This window comes from Gobio gobio (assembly GCF_949357685.1).
Source record: "Gobio gobio genome assembly, chromosome: 1".
NCBI classification, from domain to species: domain Eukaryota; kingdom Metazoa; phylum Chordata; class Actinopteri; order Cypriniformes; family Gobionidae; genus Gobio; species Gobio gobio.
Window position 1 is genome coordinate 68,157,014 of NC_137097.1, and position 21,821 is coordinate 68,178,834.

The 21,821-nt window shown below is 44.6% G+C and overlaps 1 protein-coding gene across 3 annotated transcripts in view; it reads left to right on the forward strand.

The window, feature by feature from the left end:
- The window catches only part of LOC307132893 (butyrophilin subfamily 1 member A1-like), a 127,503-nt gene that overhangs the window by 47,341 nt on the left and 58,341 nt on the right, over nucleotides 1-21,821 (forward strand). The gene's annotated exons all lie outside the window — the stretch shown is intronic.

Sequence of the window (21,821 nt, forward strand, 5' to 3'; positions counted from 1 at the left end):
TGTAACATTGCAATAACTAGCCTGTGGCCAAACATGCTCGGTTGCACTTTGACGCTGTTATGTGTTTACCTCTCTGAATTCGCTCGCTGGCGTACGCCGCGAGTACTATAATGCGTGAGGGAGAGCAGGGAAAGAAAGTGCAGCTGAATGCGCTGCGTGTTTTAAACAGGGTGAAAAAAAAGAATAACGACGCGCAATATGTGGCGGCCGGTGTTGATTCTGTGGCGCACCGCCATGGATTAGTCTATGTGTGGGAAACACTGTGTAGGCAGGTGCCAACATCAAAGTTGTACCCCTACACTCAAGCACTTCCCTATGTTCCCCAGCTCCCTGCACTCAGGCGGCTGGAAACATCATTCCCACAATCGACGAGCCCGCAAACAAACGCGCTCGCCTGTACACATGCACCATTTCCCCGGCGACACAATTAAAGCGTTCGCCGCTATTCTGCGTTCTCCGGCCCCCTGCACTCAGGCGGCTGGTAACACTATTTCCACAGTTTATGAGCCCGTGAGCAACGTGCTCTTCTGTACACAAACACAATCCCCTTGGTAAGCGCCACTTCCACAGCGACCCAATAAGGCGTGCGTCACCATTCAGTGCACGCCGCCTCTCACAGTGCTACTAGCACAATGCAACCGGGCTAACAGGTCCCTGTTACTCAGTGACCCGCCCCACAAATTAATTCTACCCTTGGCTTCGATAACAAGGTTACTCGCTACAGTTCGCTCACAGACCACCGTGCTTTCGCACTGTGGTAGAGACAGCGGTGAGAAGCGACATGAGTCACGTGCGAAATATCAAACTGTTAAATAAAGGGAGCGGTGGAAACCGTGCACCCCTCTCAGAGCGAGTCAGGCTTTTACAGTCGCTACTTCCTTGTGCCAAAAGAAGGGTGGTGGTCTCAAAAGAAGGCCATTCTAGATCTCAGACATCTGAACAAAGCCCTTATGAAGCGCCCGTTCAGAATGTTGAGAATGAAACAAATCCTCGCGCACATTCGCCCGGGAGATTGGTTTTTCACTGTGGATCTAAAGGATGCCTTTTTCCACATACAAATAGCCCCTCATCACAGGCCATTCTTGAGATTCGCCTTCGAGGGGAAAGTATACCAATACAAGGTGCTACCTTTTGGTCTATCTCTGGCTCCCCGCACGTTTACGAAGTGCATGGCGCTAACCCCGCTGAGGCTTCGGGGAATGAGAATTCTCAATTATCTCGACGACTGGCTCATAATAGCTCAGTCAGAGATACAGTTATTAAACCACAGATCTTGGCTTCTCAACCATTTAGAATGCTTGGGACTCAGAATCAACGTGGCAAAGAGTTCATTGTCTCCCACACAGAAAGTTTCGTTTTTGGGAACAATATTGGACTCACTGTAGATGAGCGTGCGACTGACGTCACAGCGCGCACTCTCTGTTCAGAACCGATCGGTTTCCCTCAGGTCCGGTGCACGCATTCCTCTCAAACACTTTCAGAGGATGCTGGGTCTCATGGCCTCGGCGGCGCTAGTTCTCAGACTAGGTCTGTTGCACATGCGCCCCCTACAGCACTGGCTGAATCGCCGCGTTCCAGCTCACGCATGGCTCTCGGGCCGATTGCAATCAAGGTAGACCACAGCTGTGTGTTGGCTCTGGCTCCTTGAAAAAATCCTGTCTGGTACCAGACGGGCGTGAGTTTGGGCACTGTTACGAAGTGGAAAGTTATCTCGAAAGATGCATCCAACCTAGGTTGGGGAGCCCTTCACGAGGGCAGGCCAGTCTCCGGTCTCTGGTCAGACTCGGAGAGGAGCCTTTACATAAACTGTCTAGAGATGAAAGCGGTCACGCTATCGCTAATGTGGCGTTCACACCGGACGCGATTCGCGCGAATAATTCGCGCTAATCGCGCGAAGGTGGACACGTGTACATTTTGAGTTTACTCGCACGAATCGCGCGTGACATTCACTGCACAACAGACGCGAATTCGCGTCATGGGCGGGGCTTCCGCCAGCAGCTCGTCTCGTTGAGAAATGGCTGACATGGGCTGTGTTTACATGTATTTTTTTTGTTAAAATCTACTGTTAATGTGTGACAAAACGTAGTTTTAAGACTTTTTCAGTCGATAATGTAGTTGTTTAAAGCTCAAATCTGTGGTTTATTTATATAAAGAGTGCCTATTTGAACATTTTATCTGCCGTTGCCGGAGTTGTGAGCTCCAGCAGACAGCGGTGCTCAGCGCACGTCAAAGCCGGCGAGGGCAACCTTTCCTCGGCCAGTCCTTCTGCCGTCTGCCGCTGGCTCTGATGTCTCTGTGGTGTGTCTCGAGCTATAATTCGTCTTGTAACGGCCGATCTTTGGTCTCATGGATCTATAATTTGTTCCCTGGCAAATCGTTTAGGCTGAGGGCAAAGATAAGTTTCATTACTTTATATTTTTAGGCTATAACTGTACGTTGCCGTTGTAACGTTAGCCTACTAGCACTGACTTTGAATGTTTGACTGCATTGTTTGCTTTATTTCATGTATAGCTTGTTATACATTACTTATACTTTTGTATTATTGATCATACATAAACTTGCATTTAACAAAAAGAGACTGGGTTGTGTTTCATGTCATTTAATGTTATCACAGTGATACTCATATTGTCTGAACCAGATATTAATATACAGATTTCCTCCTCATTGTTGTCACTACTAGAGCAAGCTCCTGATTGGTTAACGCGGCGCGAAATATCCGCCAAAGTTCAGATTTTTCAACTTGAGCGATTCGCGTGAATCGCGCGTTCAAAACGCTCAATTCGCGTCCTTCGCGCCGCCTCAATCGCGCGAATCTCGCCGCCTCAATCGTGCGAATCGCGCCGCAGAATGCCATTTCGCGTCTCTGCATTGACTTAACATGTAAATCACTCGTGCGAATCGCGTCCGGTGTGAACGCACCATAAGAGCTTTCCTTTCGTACATAAAGCACCACCATGTCCTGGTCCGAACGGACAGCAGGTCGGTGGTAGCCTATATAAATCGCCAAGGCGGTCTGAAATCTATCGATCTGCACACAATGGCGGAAGAAGTCCTAATATGGGCAGAGCACAATCTGAGCTCGCTGAGAGCGACTCATGTGCCAGGCATTCTGAATTTGACTCCGGACATGCTGTCCAGGGGCAAAGTGTCCCCTGCAGAGTGGTCTCTTCACCCACATGCAATTCAGACAATTGGGGCAGGTTTGGAGAGGCAAAAGTGGATCTTTTCGCCTCACAAGACTATGCTCAATGCCGAATATATTTCTCCAAGCAAGTCAAGTCAACTTTATTTATATAGCGCTTTTAACAATGTAGATTGTTTCAAAGCATCTTTACAGTGTTAAACAGGAAAATAATGCAGCATAATTTTATTCAGCTGTATAGCCATTCTGGAAAAAACGCTGATGTCATCAGTTCATTTCAATTATCATACAGTGACAGTGTGGGCTTTAGATCAATAATTCGATCAGTAATTTAGTTTAAATGGTTAATTTAGTTTATTATTTAGATGTATTTCGATGTTTAGTTTAAAAATTTAGTGTCCCCAACTGAGCAAGCCAAGCCAGAGGCAACAGTGGCAAGGAAACCAAAACCCCATTAGGTGACCCAATGGAGAAAAATAAACCTTGGGAGAAACCAGGCTCAGTCGGGGTGCCAGTTCTCCTCTGGCCAATTAACTAACAGTGTATTATTATTATTATTCTGGCAGCTTTACAGCTCGGAGGTCATAATAGATCAGAATATTCGAGGGACCGGGGGCAACATGCTGGAGACGGGTTTATTGAGGATGATGTTGATTAAATAATTATTAAAGTGCAATATTCGAATGATCGGAGGCAACACGCTGGAGACGGGTTTATTGAGGATGACATATCGATTTAAGTATTATTTATTTGTAATATTCGAACAATCTGAGGCAACACGCCGGAGACGGGTTTATTGAGATGCCGTGTCGATGAGGCAGTTGCAGGGGGAGTCTAATCACGGTCTCTGCAGACACTTCAGGGTCATGTGTTGGTCTTCTCTGGGCGCAGGTCCACCATCTGAACTGGATACGGCCCGGATCCGGCTGACTGCAGTAAACCTCGGGATAAAACAGAGAGACTATCATTAGCGTAGATGCCATTCTTCTGATGATGTAACGAGTACATCAGGTGTTATGGGAAGTGTTCCCGGTTCCGGCTGACCTAGTTAATGCAGCCTAACAATCATTTCATTGAAAAAGTGTTTTATGTGTATGCCACAGTAAAGAGATGTGTTTTTAGTCTAGATTTAAACTGACAGAGTGTGTCTGCTTCCCGAACAATGTTAGGAAGACTGTTCCAGAGTTTTGGAGCTAAATAGGAAAAGGATCGACCGCCTGCAGTTGATTTGGATATTCTCGGTATTATCAACTGGCCAGAATACGCAGTAGACATGATGGAGTATAATATGTTAAGAGCTCGCTCAAGTATTGGGGAGCTAAACCATTTAGTGCTTTGTAAGTAATAAGTAAGATTTTAAAATGTATGCGATGTTTAATAGGCAGCCAGTGCAGTGTTGACAGAACTGGGCTAATATGGTCATACTTCCTGGTTCTAGTAAGAACTCGAGCTGCTGCGTTTTGGACCAGCTGGAGTTTATTTATTAAGCGAGCAGGGCAACCACCCAGTAGAGCATTACAATAATCTAACTTTGAGGTCATGAACGCATGAACTAACTGTTCAGCATTTTGCATTGAGAGCATGTGCCGTAATTTAGATATATTTTTAAGATGGTAGAAAGCAGTTTTACAGATGCTAGAAACGTGGCTTTCAAACGAAAGATTGGTATCAAAGAGCACACCCAGGTTCCTCACTGACGACGAGGACTTGACAGAACAGCCATCAAGTGTTAGACAGTATTCTAGGTTACTACTTGTGGAGCTTTTTTGTCCAATAATTAAAAATTCAGTTTTTTCTGAATTGAGTTGCAGAAAATTACCGGTCATCCAATGTTTTATATCAGCTATGCATTCTGTTAATCTTGTGAATTGGTAAGTTTCTTCAGGGCGTGAAGAAATATAGAGCTCAGTATCATCAGCATAACAATGAAAACTAACGCCATGCTTCCTAATGATATCTCCCAGTGGTAGCATGTACAGGGTGAAGAGTAGCGGTCCTAGCACTGAGCCTTGTGGTACTCCATACTGAACTTGCGATCGGTGTGACATATCTTCATTTACTACTACAAACTGATAACGGTCGCATAGGTATGATTTAAACCATGATAATGCAATTCCACTAATACCTACATAATTTTTTGAGTCTATTCAAAAGAATGTTGTGGTCAATAGTATCAAATGCAGCGCTAAGATTGAGTAACACTAATAGAGAGATACAGCCACGATCGGATGATAAGAGTAAATCATTTGTAACTCTGATGAGAGCAGTCTCAGTGCGATGATACCGTCTAAATCCTGACTGGAAATCCTCACAGATACTATTTCTTTCTAAAAAGGAACATAATTGTGAAGACACTACCTTTTCAAGTATTTTTGACAGAAAGGGTAGATTTGAGATTGGTCTATAATTGACTAAATCTGTAGGATCAAGTTGCGTTTTTTTAATAAGTGGTTTAATAATAGCCAACTTAAAAGTTTTCGGTACATATCCTAATGACAGTGATAAATGAATGATATTAAGAAGAGGATCTATGACCTCTGGTAGAATCTCTTTTAATAGCCTAGTCGGTATAGGGTCGGGCATACATGTTGTCGATTTTGATGATTTAACGAGTTTAGCCAATTCTTCTTCTCCTATAGCAGTGAATGAGTGTAATTTTTCCTCAGTGACACTACAATACTCTGTCTGATGTGATACTGTAGTAGACGGCTGCATGGTTAAAATTTTCTTCCTAATATTATCAATCTTACATGTGAAGAAGTTCATAAAGTCATTACTGCTGTGCTGTTTACAATCATCAGAAGTTGAAGCTTTATTTTTGGTTAATTTAGCCACTGTATCAAATAAATACCTTGGGTTGTGTTTGTTTTCTTCCAAGAGAGTTGAGAAATAAGCAGATCTAGCAGTTTTTACGGCCTTTCTGTATGTGATCATGTGCTCTTTCCACGAATTACGAAATACCTCTAATTTTGTTTTCTTCCAGCTGCGCTCCATTTTTCTGGCTGCTGTTTTAAGGGCCCGGGTGTGCTCGTTGTACCACGGCGTTGGAGCAGAGGAGCAACTGTGTCTAAAGTACTGGAAAAGAGAGAGTCAATAGTTTCTGTTGCAACATCGAGTTCTTCTATACTATCTGGGATGCTGAGCAGATGATACTGATGAGGGAGATTATTTAAAAAGCAATCTTTAGTAGCGGCAGTGATTGTTCTGCCATTTTTGAAGCGAGGGGGCGGCTTTGCAACCTTAGCTAAATTAAGTATACATGATACTAAGTAATGATCTGAGATGTCATCGCTCTGCTGCAGAATTTCAACGGTATCAACATTTATTCCATGTGACAATATTAGGTCTAAAGTATGATTATGGCGATGACTGGCTCCTGACAAGTGTTGCCTAACTCCAAAAGAGTTTAGTGTGTCTTTAAATGCTAATCCCAATACGTCTTTTCCGTTGTCTACATGGATATTAAAATCACCAACAATTAGTACTTTATCTACGGCCAGTACTAACTCTGATAGAAAATCAGCAAATTCTTTGATAAAGTCTGTATTATGCCCTGGTGGCCTGTATACAGTAGCTAACACAAATGTTGAACGGGTTTTATCATGTACACTACAAAGCGTTACATAAAGCACCAAAACTTCGAAGGAATTATATTTGAAACTAGACTTCTGAGTAATACTGAAGATATTATTATAAATTACAGCAACCCCTCCCCCTTTACCTTTCAGACGCGGCTCATGTTTATAACAATAATCTTGGGGGGTGGACTCATTTAAGGTAATGTAGTCGTCAGGTTTTAGCCAGGTTTCTGTCAAACAGAGCACATCTAGATTATTATCTGTAATAATATCATTAACAATAAGCGCTTTTGGGGAAAGGGATCTAATATTCAGCAACCCAAGCTTTATCAATTGTTCATCTGTATTATATCTTTTGTTTATTTGTTGGACGTCAATTAAATTTTTACTGTTGAATGGTTTTGATGTTTTTTTGAATTTACTAATTCGGGGAACAGACACAGTCTCTATATGATAATATCTAGGTGAAAGAGTCTCTATGTGCTGGGATTTATCTGACTCCGGTAACGTGAGACAGCTAGCAGACGGTCGGTTTAGCCAGTTTGTCTGCTTCCTGACCTGGGCCCTAGTGAGTCAAGGTTTAGCTCTAAGACTATGTGCCAAATTACTAGAGAGAAGAGCAGCACCACCCCAAGAGGGATGGATGCCATCCTTCTTCAACAGGTCAGGTCTGCCCCAAAAACTTTTCCAATTGTCTATGAACCCTATGTTATTTTGCAGACACCACTTAGACAACCAGCCATTGAGTGATGATAGTCTGCTAACTATCTCATCACTCCTTTTTACAGGGAGCGGTCCAGAACAAAAAACAGCCTCTGACATCGTACTAGCGAGTTCACACACCTCTTTAATGTTAATTTTGGTGATCTCGGACTGGCGAAGTCGAACATCATTAGTGCCGACGTGAATAATAATCTTAGAGAATTTACGATTAGCTTTAGCCAGCACTTTTAAATTTGCTTTGATGTCAGGTGCTCTGGCTCCCAGTAAACAAGTGACTATGGTGGCTGGTGTCTCTGTCTTCACATTCCGTGTAATAGAGTCGCCAATGACTAGGGCACTTTCAACAGGATACTCAGTGGGTGCTTCACTGAGAGGGGAGAACCTGTTTGATGTTCTAACCGGAACGGAAAAGCGGTTCTTTGGTCTGCGACTATGCGACAGTTTCCCTGCTGCGAGGGCCCTGCAGCCGGAACCGAAGAATGTACGGAGTTCACTAAGCTATTCGCATCCAAATCAGTGTCTAAAACTGTTACATCCTCACTACTCTCAGATAAAGTATGGATGCGTGTTTCTAATTCTGAAATCTTCTCCGTCAGCCTAACTATCTCCTTACATTTATCACATATGAAGCCCTGTTCGCCAGCGTAGAAGCCTATATTAAACATGCGGCATGCGGTGCAAGTGATAATGACAGGAGAAGACATGACTTACCGTGTTTGTTGATTAATCCAACTTACCACTTACCAAAATCGTTTGCTGGACACAATTTACTAATCCAAGTTATGAACTCAGAAAAAGGGAGACCCGGGTGCAGAGATAACAAGCTAACAGGCTAGCGAAATGCTAACCTGTGATGGTGATTTAGATTAAAAGCTAGCGATGTCAAATTTAACGTGATAGGCAATTTCTAAACAATGTATGGTGATGAGTAAGTTATATTTAGCAGTAGAAGAAAGAGGAAATATCAAAATAAAGATTCAAACGTAAGCAAGGCTCTACAGAGCTACAGACTTGAGCTACAGAGCAACAGACACAGCAGGCAGACAGGAGCAATCGATCAGGCAGGAGCAATCTTTACACATCCACGAATGGCCCAACCTTCCTCTTTATGCTTTTCCCCCAATCTCAATGTTACCTCAGGTCATAGAGAGGATCAGGGAGAGCAATTGGGCTGTGCTTTTAATAGCCCCGCTTTGGAGAAATCAACCTTGGTTCTCACTACTGAGTCAGATGTCAGATACAGATTCATGACCGATCCCGCTGAGGAGAGACCTCCTCATGCAGGCGGAACGGCAGATCTGGCATCCCCGTCCCAATCTATGGGCGCTTCATGTCTGGCCCATCATCGGGTACATGAGAACCTCTCTGAAAATGTATTGAATACTGTTACTAAGGCTAGAGCCCCCGCGACCAGGCGGCTCTATTCAGGCAAATGGTCAGTCTTTTCGGACTGGTGTAAAGCGCGAAGTCTGACCCCACATGATTGTGCAGTGTCAGAAGTGCTTACATTTTTACAAGAGCTTCTGGACGCGGGTCGTTCCCCCTCCACGCTCAAATTTATGTGGCTGCTTTAGCAGCGTATCACATTCAAGTGAACGGACTGTCACTAGGAAAGAACGATCTCAGTGTTCGCTTCCTTAAAGGGGCTAGAAGGCTTCACCCACCTCGCCCCCCTTCAGTCCCTATATGGGACCTGTCCACGGTCCTGGATACCATGAAGAGCTCTGTATTGAGCCTTTGCATTCGGTGAGCTTAAAGCTCCTGTCACTAAAGACCGCTTTTCTGTTAGCGATCGCGTCAGTTAAGCGAGTGGGTGATCTGCACGCGCTCTCTGTGAGCGCCTCGTGTCCGGAATTTGGGCCAACCGACTCCAAGTCGTCCTCAAACCAAGACATGGATATGTACCTAAGTGCTTTCAACTTCGTTCAGCACAGGTCATTCTCTCTTCAGCACTTTCATCGTTGTTAGATGAAGAAGATTGTAGCAACAATGAGTTTCGGGGAATAATTAACTCAAATGGTATGAATATTCATGAGTCTATGAATATTATTTGCTTGTTGTACAGACAAAATTTACGTATAACGGAACCTTTAATCATTTAAAAGTAACCTTTATCCAAATTGATTTCTTCATCAATTATCAATCTTACAAACCTTAAGAAACATTGATCTGTTTGATCAGGACAAATAATATCTCTTATGTTTGTACGATCTGCACTACTGAAGTAGTACTACATGAAAATCAAGCTTAAATGGGTAGCTTAGATCTTACGCTTCAGTTCTGCCAGAAAGACTCGGGAGATTAAATACTGTGACAATAATCCATTTATTAACAACCCAGCAAGCAATAAAGTATATTGGCATAGGCCCCGTCCGTAGCTAGCAATCTGAGGGTCCGGACTCTGCATATCCTGCCTGAAGACGAAGGCAGAGGCGCAGCCGACCCCCGTGAGGTATGGAAGGGACCATCCTGGTGGTGGTGGGGTGGATGTAGGGAAGGATTTAACTTGGAGGTGGTGGGGAGGATGGCGGTGAATTGGAGCGTCAGCATCTGCGAACTCAAACATGCGTAAGTACCGATCTTTTATACCCAGGTATTTAGCATGTGATTGGATAGATAAAATTAAAGTGACATGACAATTAAGTCTTCCCGGCAGAACTTATGCTAAAGCTTCCATTTCTGCCAGAAAGACTCGGGAGATTAAATACTGTGACAATAATCCATTTATTAACAACCCAGCAAGCAATAAAGTATATTGGCATAGGCCCCGTCCGTAGCTAGCAATCTGAGGGTCCGGACTCTGCATATCCTGCCTGAAGACGAAGGCAGAGGCGCAGCCGACCCCCAAAAATAAGTGGAAGAATGCTTCCACCTGGACGGAGCCTATCCTATCCCCCAAAAATGGTAAATAAAATAGACCCACCGGTCTTGTATCCTGAAGTTCCTACAAAGGAGAAAAACAAGAGTTAACATGTTAAGCGTGAACATGGGACACCGCCTGCTGATGTTTTTTTTATTTTTTTTTATTTATTTATTTAATTTTTTTTTTATTTTTTTTTTATTTTTATTTTTTTATGAAACACGTATAAACCACAGAGACAAGGCCGCAGGGCCGCGCGGTCTGCTAGACCACAGAAACAAGGCCGCAGGGCCACAAAGACAAGGCCGCCGGGCCACACGGCCTGATAGACCACAGAGACAAGGCCGCCGGGCCACACGGCCTGACAGACCACAGAGACAAGGCCGCCGGGCCACACGGCCTGATAGACCACAGAGACAAGGCCGCCGGGCCACACGGCCTGATAGACCACAGAGACAAGGCCGCCGGGCCACACGGTCTGTTAGACCACAGAGACAAGGCCGCAGGGCCACAGAGACAAGGCCGCAGGGCCACACGGTCTGATAGACCACAGAGACAAGGCCGCAGGGCCACACGGTCTGCTAGACCACAGAGACAAGGCCGCAGGGCCACACGAAAAAAGGTAAATAAAATAGACCCACTGGTCTTGTGTCCTGGAGTTCCTACAAAGAAGAAGAATAAGAGTTAACATGTTAAGCGTGAACATGGAACGGCGCCTGCTGATGGCTAAACAGGTCAATTCATGATAAAACAGAACTTTAAGTTATAATTTGTAGAGGAGTACTACACGTGAGCAATTCATATCTGTTGCTGCATAATTGTAACAGGGTTTTATATATATATATATATATATATATATATTTTTATTTTTTATTTTTTTTTTTTTATTATTTAAACATGTATAAACCACAGAGACAAGGCCGCAGGGCCACACAGTCTGCTAGACCACAGAGACAAGGCCGCAGGGCCACACGCCATCTTTGATATAGTAGAAAGACCATGCTCTCATAACATACCGAGCCGAATTGGCCGGAACACCACCACCAGTAGTTGCATAGGGATTTACCAGAACCATTACTGGAGAGCTTGCTGAGCTTCAAGGATGATTTTAGAATCTGTCTTCTATCGGAATTCTATCGGAATATCGGTGTAAGTGGAAGATCAACCTTAAAAGCTTTGAACGTACCTGATGTTTGTTAAGACAAGTAGGTAATCTTAGTTTTACCTTTGGAATTATGGGAGAGTTTCATGAACATGCCTGATGGTTTAAGCATTGCTGAAGAAACCATCTTGACCATCATGGAATCCTGCATTCAAATGCTTCTTGATAGGAGAGACCTTAGTAGAGGATGCCAACTCCGCGCGTTGAGCTATGTTCGTAGCAAAACCAATCTGAAAGAATGGCCCATGCACAGGTGAGTTAGAGATCACACATCTTTCCATCTGCAGTTAGGAGGATTCTAAACCCCTGGGCGTAGCTCCCGCTCACATCTTGATAGAACACCATCTAACCGTCAACCTGCTGAGAGAACCCCCAAAAGAAAATAAACCAGAACAGCATGACAAATACATAACATGCGCATGTGATTGGGAACACCGGACGACGCCCTTGCAAAAGGAAAAATAATGTTTTATATGTTTAAGCTTTACTAGCTAATAAAACCATAACTAGCTATATAGGAACCGACACCGCTACCGAACCTATGAAAGAGATCAAAGCGAAATCTTCATTTGATAACCTAAGCCAGGATAATACTGTGTGATTTTAGCCACGTTTGGCAGTATGAGACAATATCGCAATCCTAAAAATTCCTAGAATAAAATCGGATGTCTTTAATAGTTAGTTTGACATGTTCCCCAACGCCATGATAATTTAGTGAATGGTTGATGTAAAACTCCAGACACGTCTTCGTGCGTCTGATTAACATACAGCCTGCTGTAAATGCACTGAGATCCCCCAGGGTGGCATCAGGATCGCAGTCTGAAAAGCAACAAATCACAATGTCTATAAGCGCACCGTGTGTGCCAGCTTTAGTGAAGAGAAAAAACTTGCTGCGAGAGAACTCGCTGTTTGCGGCGCAGCCAGAAATCAATACGCATAAGCAGACTGTGCAACCGTCAATGCTATATTTACTCCCCTGTATATGTTTTAGTCACGATAGAATTCAGTGCACGTGTAACTGATCACAGGCATGTCTTTTCTGTAGCTCAAACAGTAGAGCATGGCACCAGCAACGCCGAGCCATGGGCCCGATTCCCTGGAAAAGCAAGACCCGAAAAACGCCAAATGTGCACCCTGAATGCAACTCAAGGTGCCCGGACAAAAGCGTCCGCCAAATGCATAAATGTAATGTCCGTTGGGCACTCGAATACAATGCCCAATTGGAGGCGCTACACAAAACAGAAAACACACAATCAGGATTGAATGGCTCAGAGCTTGTTCACCGCTAATTCTGCCTTCCAGTGCATACGTTTGACCAACGAATAGTAGAACATCCAATAGATCATGATTCGGTGTAGTCAGATTGACCACAGCAGTTTCCACTGAGTTTATCTGAACTTAAGCATTTGGCAGTTTCATGCGTTTATAAAGGAGTGCACTCTGCTCACTATATTCATAAAAGATTTGAATAATTGTATTCCCGTGCTGCGATTTAGATGCTGTGCGATGCAATCTCTATGTTAACAGGTCGGATTGAGTAAGAGAATTAAATTAGTACTGCTATCGAATATCAAGTCAACCTTGTTTTGTATGCAAACCTTACCCAACATATGATGCTGAGAGTACAAGCGAGATACACATTTGTTTTATTCATGAATGTAGCCATGGCGTCCTAGCACGGAAGACCAAGGGAGACATAACACCAAATTCTAAGTTTCTAGAAATATAAAAGAGGTATCCAGATATCAGTAGCTGAAAAAAATACGAATAGTGTCAAATTAACTAGAGTAAAGCGAAGAAAAAGCACACAATTACATTTTATATATATATATATATATATATATATATATATATATATATGACGTGTTTGTTTTGATTAACTAATGTATTAATATGTAGCGCATTAATAATGCAAGAAGCAAAGCACCTTATATGAGCACAGAACGCTACGGATCTTCCTCATAGGGAAGGAAGCCATATCGAATCACGAAAGGAAGCCAGTCCAACGCTTGGTGCCCCGTATGTTTGAGCAAAATATGTACTCTGCTGGATGACAGCCAACACTTCCAGCTTGAAACTTTGTTGTGACAATTAAATTGCATATGTGACGAACTCAAAGTGCTTGGAAGATGAATCTAACGCCATTGAATCAGACCGGATCAAAGCACTGATGTCGGTGCTGTACCTAAATATGCTTAATTGCTCAGCATAGTTTTTAAATTCAATTTTAGCGATCTGATAACACTGAACCCAATCGCGATTTCAGCTTAACTTCAGTTCAACATGAAGCCCCGATTAAATGGGTGCATGTTGCTTTAAAACCTGTGTTATTTTCCTTGCATTCGTAGGGAAAATGATAGAGTCAGAATATGCTGTGCATATCTGTTCTGTTTGAGTTTTATAACAAAATACTATCTATAACGGTAACCGGTGTCATGCGAATCATTTACGAGCACTATGGGCACAAACGAGTCACAACGAGAGATCACGTTGCACGAGCAGACCGGCAAACACCTGTGCGCGTCTCACACGATGCATGTGTGTGCTCTATACAGACATGCTTGCGACAAAGTTGAAAAAGAGAAAGATACTACACCCAATCGGCATCGGAATGCATAACCATATGCATGTCACTGTGATAAATGCTGATGTAGTGATGTCGCCAGAATGGTGATGAAAACCACAGCCGTGTCTTTGATAACATGCCCAGATAGTCCTCATGAAGCGATTGATCTGGGTCTGACGTGAGACTTGCTCTTGTTAGTGAAGCACTCGCGTCTGTTATTGCGGTAACCCATTGAACAGAATGAAAGGCTGACATGGACTTAGAACGCCACTGTAAACACATTATTAGTTATCGTAGGACCAGCGATCGACCACTACGGAACGCCCGGATCGTCAAGTGAATTGGAGCGTCAGCATCTGCGAACTCAAACATGCGTAAGTACCGATCTTTTATACCCAGGTATTTAGCATGTGATTGGATAGATAAAATTAAAGTGACATGACAATTACGTCTTCCCGGCAGAACTTATGCTAAAGCTTCCATTGACTTCGAATTTGTGAGCAAAACAAGACAGATTCAATTTAATGCAATCATTGGGTTTTAATAAAACAACTACAGTTTACAAAGCTACGATTCATACGGGGAAATATGCATATATATGTAGGAGAAAACAAACAATATTGTACAAACAAGGAAACATGAAACTTAACGAATAATAAAAAGGGAAGAAGAATTAACAAGAGAGAGAGAGAGAGAGAGAGAGAGAGAGAGAGAGAGAGAGAGACAGACAGACAGAGAGAGACATCTTCAGTCTTTTCGCAAGAGCCCACAAGAAATTCATATAAATTCATAATTCAGACAACCTTTTTCAAGCAGTTTGATTGTGAAATAGAATACTTGCATTACTACGGCTTCTCGTGTAAGTGTCTGAGTTCGATTCGTCGGGGAAGTTCGCCAAGGATTTGTATGTCCCAGGTGAACTTCTTTGAAGTTTAGGAAAGTCACTCCAGAAGTCTGCTGGTTTCTCTCTCCGTGCGGGGAGGCCTTCTCTCAGGGTTGGGAAGACCAGGGATGGTCTTCCCCTTCATGGCTAAATGCCAAGAGGTCCGTTCCTTGTGGTGGCGAGAATGCAAAGAGCTGACGGTCGGTTCCAGTTTTTATAGAGGGGAAGGCCGACGCCCAAAGAGTTCAACTCTCCAATCTCTTGCGGCTACATGATGCAGTTCGGATCTAATCAGCGTAACACACAGGCCCTTTGTTTAAGTATGATTTGATTAGACAAGTCACGAGGGCTGTGAGGTGTTCAGACTTTGGTCTATCCTGCCACATGACTGATTGAATCATTACTGTTACAGTCCCCCTTTTTGTCAGATGATGTCCTATGGTCATTATCGGACAACCCCCATCACAATGGTCGGATGGCAGGTGAATCAGGACAGTTGGATTGCAGGTGTTCGTTGTGGCTGAGGAGCCAGCTCGATGAGGTTCGCATCTGCTTCTGGCATGGGACCCTCCCTCCGGGGTTTCCATCGGAGACCTCCAGACACAGCTGTCGTGAGTTTGGCTGTAGCGGGTTCTCATCTCGTTGAACTTCCTGTACAGGAGAAAGGCTATGCCTAGGGTTAGGGTATTGCTGATGATCATGGAGATACATAGCGCAGTGTCAGAGGCTTGCATATCCGCAATGTCGTTGTTGGACATCTGCGGAGTTAGCGATAGCGGCTGCGATGCAGGCATTGTAGCCAGGGCCGGTCGCTTGCTGCGGGTTAGCACTGCAACGTTGGGGCTGGATGTGGGGTTTGGGGGTACCCACATGTCGCCGTGTAGTGTGCCCGACTTGGCGAGGGCGTCGGATTGGTCATTTAAGTCTTTGTCGAGACCTGGTAGCTTCGAGTGTGCTTTTACCTTCTTCCAGTACACTGTCAGGTCATGTGTTCTTGTGATGTTGTCACATTCCTGGAACAGGTGTTGGTGTTTGACTGGCTTGTTGTTAGTGGTCTTGAAACCATTCTGTTTCCAGCTTGGAAGGTGGCACACGAAACTGAGTCTGGCATAGTTAGAGTCTGAGCAGATGAGCAGTTCTCTGATGTCGTGTGCTGATGCAATCTGTAGGGCTATGAGAATAGCTGCTATCTCTGCATATTGCGATGACTGAGGACCCAACTTGAAGTGTTGTGGTGTGCACGGCTGATCGTTCGCCCACAGCACTCCTGCATCTGCCTTGAGGATGCCGTCGTGGTTGTAGGAGCACCCATCGACGTAGCCGTGGGCATGCCCTGGCACGCATTCGGTTCAAAGTATCTTTGACAGGTCAGTTGTTGTTGGGGTTCTTGTGCATCCAACCAGACAAAAGGGCAGTCTTTCTTCAGCAGGGCTGTTAGAGGTCTGGCCATGTCTGAGTAGTTTTCAATGAACTGTCGGGAGTAATTGCATACCCCTAGAAAACTGCGCAGCTCAGAGGTGTTAGTAGGAGGCTTGATGTTTTGAATGGCATGAATACAGTTTGACTGAGGTTCAATGCCTTGGGATCCGATTAGCAGGCCCACGTAGTTGACCTTGGCCCGGCACCACTGTCCTTTGTGGAGGGCGATCTTGGCACCGGCTGCGGATAGTTGGTTCCAAACATAGTCTCTTTCTTTCAGGTGGTCGGCCACCGTTGTGCTCTTCATGAGAACGTCGTCTACATAGATCAGGTTGGTCTTGAGAGGTGTAGCAGGTTCATCAGTCTCACCGACAGGCTGGTGGGAGACTGTGTATACTGCGAGGTGACTGTCCTCAGTCAGCTCCGTTCGGCACACCTGGTCTTTGGTCATCGGCATGACAGACGTGATGGCAATGAATTTGAAGAGTGCAGTGAACAGCGTGTTATCTGTACTCCCTTCGGGTATCAGTGCAGGTGGAATGGGCCCAATGATGGGTAGTTCAAGTTCAAAATCATGAAAGTCATGGCTCACTAGCCATCCCAGCCGGTAGGCCTTGGGAATGTTGATGTCAGTTGCTGTGCAGTTGTTGAAGAGGATGTAGACTACACAAGATGACACTTCAGTGAGGGGTGTGGCTTCAAATGTGAGTCCGAGTTCCACACATTCAGGTGAGGGTTTGAAGAAACCCAGCGTGTGATTTAAGGTTTGGCCACATCGCATGTTGAGCCGAACAGCGATCCCTTTGGTGTATGCTGGTACCACCGTTCCCTGTTCGTTGACTAGGGTGCAGACCTTCGGGATGGTCTGTCCTGCCATGAGGTTGTCATGACTGATGGAAACGTGTGGCTGTAAAGTCAGTGGGGTTTCAAGTCGACCTTGCCTGAGGTCCACAGCAGCAATTAGTCCCTGGTCTGATTCTGGATCAGAGTGTTCGTGAATTAAAACTCGTCGTAGCTGCCAGTAGTCTGCTTTGACAGTCTCTGGTTGACGGTCTAGAAAGCTGCGTACCTCCTGGTTAGAAGTGATTGTGAGTAGGAACAATCTGTCCCAAGTGTTCGTGTTAGCGACAGTCTGAAGGTGAAAGTCTATGTCTTGCAAGTAGGCGTCAACGTCGTCTCCTCCTGCAGGGTCTGGGCTAAACGTAGGGATATTTCTGGCCAGCTTGTCAAGGTCTTTATGAGCTACGTGGCTGCTGACCCTGACTTCCTGGAAGGGCGTCCCTTCCTCCGCTGCTGGCGGGGGTTCGTGGAGGCTAGCGGGTGACAGTCTTAGCAGTGGGTTGTCACCCCCCTTTCTAGCTCTTGGTTCTTGGCTAAAAGGTGCGGACCAGCTGGTCGGGGGAAACTTTGTGTGGTGCGTTCCCCCTTCCCGGTCACTTTGCAGTTTATAGGAATGTTTCAGTTCTCTGTGAACAAGGTCAAGTTCATCTTGGAGCTCATGTCTTTGCTGGACAAGCTCATTGATCTCGGCTCGGGCAGCCTGCAAGTGGTTTTCGGAGGCTTTGGCTTTAGCATCTCTGTCGTTGAGTGCAGTGTTGGCTCTCTCTAGGAGAACTTCGCCTCGCCGGAGCTGTTCGTTGAGTTCTTCCCTGGTGTCTTTCTCTGACTGCTCTCTGTGGTCTGTGTCCAGACGCAGATCTTTCAGGGCCTTTGGAAGTCTTTTTACTTCTTTCTCTCGTTCTGTGTCCGTTTCACCCTTTTTCTCGGTCTCTAGAAGTAGCTGGTCTAGATGACGCTGGGTGAGGGCCTGGTTTCTCCGGGCCTCCTCGGCTTGGAGCTTTAATGTTGCCGCTTCCTGTTCCAGGTCGGTGTGGCTCTTTTCTCTTAGCCGTGCCTGGGCGACAAGGTTGTGGGCGAGGCTTCCGAGTATCTTGGCCAGTTCTTTGTGAGAGTAACTCTGCGTCGGGTCGTGTGCCGTCAGCTTGTCTAGCTCTGTGTCCAGTTCCTCCTGGCTCAGCTGTTGCAGATCACTGGTGTCCTCCAACGGAACAGTGCTCGTCATCGCTTCCAGCCATACCGCTAGGCGATCCCAAGGGACAGCGGGACTGGATGAACGGGGCATACTGGTTCACTGTGGGCGAGAGAAACACAGCACACACACACAAAGAGGCCAATGCAAGTTTGTTCTAAGGTTAACGAGCTCTTGTACGGACTATGCCGTCGACAAGAATTTTGGCTAACTGATGTAAACAGTTAGACAGTTAGGCAATTAGGCGGGCCAATTTTTGGGTCGGCCTGAAATAGAGACTTTGATAGGTGGTAGCCCTGTGGGTCACCTGGTGACGCCGGCTGCTTGGTTGTCACTCTATTGCTTAGCTTTCCTTGGGGTCTCTTGGTGAACTGAGAGAAACAAGATTACAACAGTCCGGAAAGTGAAGGTAGGAAAGAAACAAACACAAAAATGAATTGGTCTGCAATAAAAAGGAAAACAAGCGCAAACGCTGGGAGTGTTAGAGAAACACTAAAGGGGCTAAGCCTGCTACCTTTCGTGAGAGTTTCTGGGGCCTACAGCATGTGTGGCTATCGGGTTAGGAAACCTAGGAAGAGGGTGCGGCTTAGAGAGGAAAGGTGGGCCAAACGTTTAGGCTATACTCGGGGGAGTATCTAATATTCGGCTTATAATGTGGGTTTTATCACATTTAGTTTATCCGGGGCGAGTTGAGGTCGCTCAGGTGGAAAACCAGCGGCACAGTCAGCCTTCCAGGCGTTCCCAAGGCGTGCTTGTGAGCCCTACAATAAATACACAAAGAGGGTAAACAGGTGAAATCAAAAATGAATTAAGACTCGCTTGTTTACCGGATCAAGTGATTTATGGTTGCAGGTGAAAAGGAAGTGGGAAAAGAGAGAGAGAGAGAGCTGTAAGCTGACTTAGCAGGGTATGGCCACACGGTGGCGTCCTTCCTTCCAAGTGGACTGTCAGTAACTTTAAGAACCTAATTTCAATTTAAGCTAGAGGAAATTCATTTTTCCTTTTAAACTCAAATTCAAATAAGTGTGTTTAATCAGCGAGAACGGAGACCTGGTTGCTGCCTAATGCTAGTAAAATTGCATAAATGAAAACCTTTCTATAAGTAATCAATAAACAATTCACATGCTCTTCTTAGGAAGGAAATTAAGTTTGTTAAAACAAAATTTATAGCGGAGAGTAGAACTATCCGAAAATGCCCACGAGATGGCGCAGTCGAGTCCACCCAGACTAGAGTTAGTTAGGAGGAACGCTCACCAGATGGCGCTGTTGCGCCCGCTCGGGATAAAGTTTTGGTGAAGTGTAATTCGAGAGCTGTTAGGTCGCGCCCTCTGGTGTCTAGCACGCAGAGTTGCACCTGCTCGTGTGACTTGAAGACGAAAAATCAAATGATGGCCGCACACAGGATTAACACAAATCACAATTACTTTTTTAGACCACGTCGGATCTTTTCGTGCTATATTGGCACAAACAAATTGGCAGGATTCATTCGCTGCACAAGAAAATGTGGATACAGGAATAAACATCTGCTTACGTCACATTTAAAAGAACTCCAATAGACATTTATCAAACTGGCTGACGGTCAGTCAGCATTTATGAGTCAAATGTTTTAGGTCTCCGATTTGGGTAGCTAATCCAATGTTAAACCAGGAGTTATCATTTATCTTAACGATTTAATATTATATTAGGCCTATTATTGAATAGGGGAGGCTCGCCCTATTTCAATCTTCCGCTTGAAAGAAGATTTCTTCGTTCAAGTCAAGCGGGATAAAACAATATTACGCATGTACGGACTGTACAGAGATTTCTTTATCTCTGCAGGACATCTAATATTGCAAAATTAGCATCTGTTAATATGCTTAAGCTGAGCTCGGCGTTGTGCCTAGTCAGTGAGTGAGTTCGCTTTGAGCGATTTGTCTCACAGTTCGAACAAACGAACGAAAACGCGCGTGCATAATATTAATACCCAAAAATACACATGAATATGAATATTAATATTGCTCACAAAAACAAAGTTTGAAACTGCCCGCATTCTCCACCACTGTAGCAACAATGAGTTTCGGGGAATAATTAACTCAAATGGTATGAATATTCATGAGTCTATGAATATTATTTGCTTGTTGTACAGACAAAATTTACGTATAACGGAACCTTTAATCATTTAAAAGTAACCTTTATCCAAATTGATTTCTTCATCAATTATCAATCTTACAAACCTTAAGAAACATTGATCTGTTTGATCAGGACAAATAATATCTCTTATGTTTGTACGATCTGCACTACTGAAGTAGTACTACATGAAAATCAAGCTTAAATGGGTAGCTTAGATCTTACGCTTCAGTGACTTCGAATTTGTGAGCAAAACAATACAGATTCAATTTAATGCAATCATTGGGTTTTAATAAAACAACTACAGTTTACAAAGCTACGATTCATACGGGGAAATATGCATATATATGTAGGAGAAAACAAACAATATTGTACAAACAAGGAAACATGAAACTTAATGAATAATAAAAAGGGAAGAAGAATTAACAAGAGAGAGAGAGAGACAGAGAGAGAGAGAGAGAGAGAGAGAGAGAGAGAGAGAGAGAGAGAGAGAGACAGACAGACAGAGAGAGAGAGACAGCTTCAGTCTTTTCGCAAGAGCCCACAAGAAATTCATATAAATTCATAATTCAGACAACCTTTTTCAAGCAGTTTGATTGTGAAATAGAATACTTGCATTACTACGGCTTCTCGTGTAAGTGTCTGAGTTCGAATCGTCGGGGAAGTTCGCCAAGGATTTGTGAGTCCCAGGTGAACTTCTTTGAAGTTTAGGAAAGTCACTCCAGAAGTCTGCCGGTTTCTCTCTCCGTGCGGGGAGGCCTTCTCTCAGGGTTGGGAAGACCAGGGATGGTCTTCCCCTCCATGGCTAAATGCCAAGAGGTCCGTTCCTTGTGGTGGCGAGAATGCAAAGAGCTGACGGTCGGTTCCAGTTTTTATAGAGGGGAAGGCCGACGCCCAAAGAGTTCAACTCTCCAATCTCTTGCGGCTACATGATGCAGTTCGGATCTAATCAGCGTAACACACAGGCCCTTTGTTTAAGTATGATTTGATTAGACAAGTCACGAGGGCTGTGAGGTGTTCAGACTTTGGTCTATCCTGCCACATGACTGATTGAATCATTACTGTTACAAGATGCTAATTTGCTCTGTCTTGTCAGAGCGCTTAGGATATACATAGAGCGTTCCGCTGCTTAGGCAACTGAACAGCTCTTTGTATGCTTTGGCGGCCGCACCCAAGGGTGCGCGGTTACAAAGCAGACCTTGTCACGATGGATAGTGGATGCTATCTCGCTGGCTTATGAGTCTAAAGATCTCAGCTGCCCTTTAGGCATCAAAGCCCATTCTACTAGAGGCATGGCCTCTTCGTGGGCTTGGTCTACTGGCATTTCTCTGAATGATATCTGTGCGGCGACAG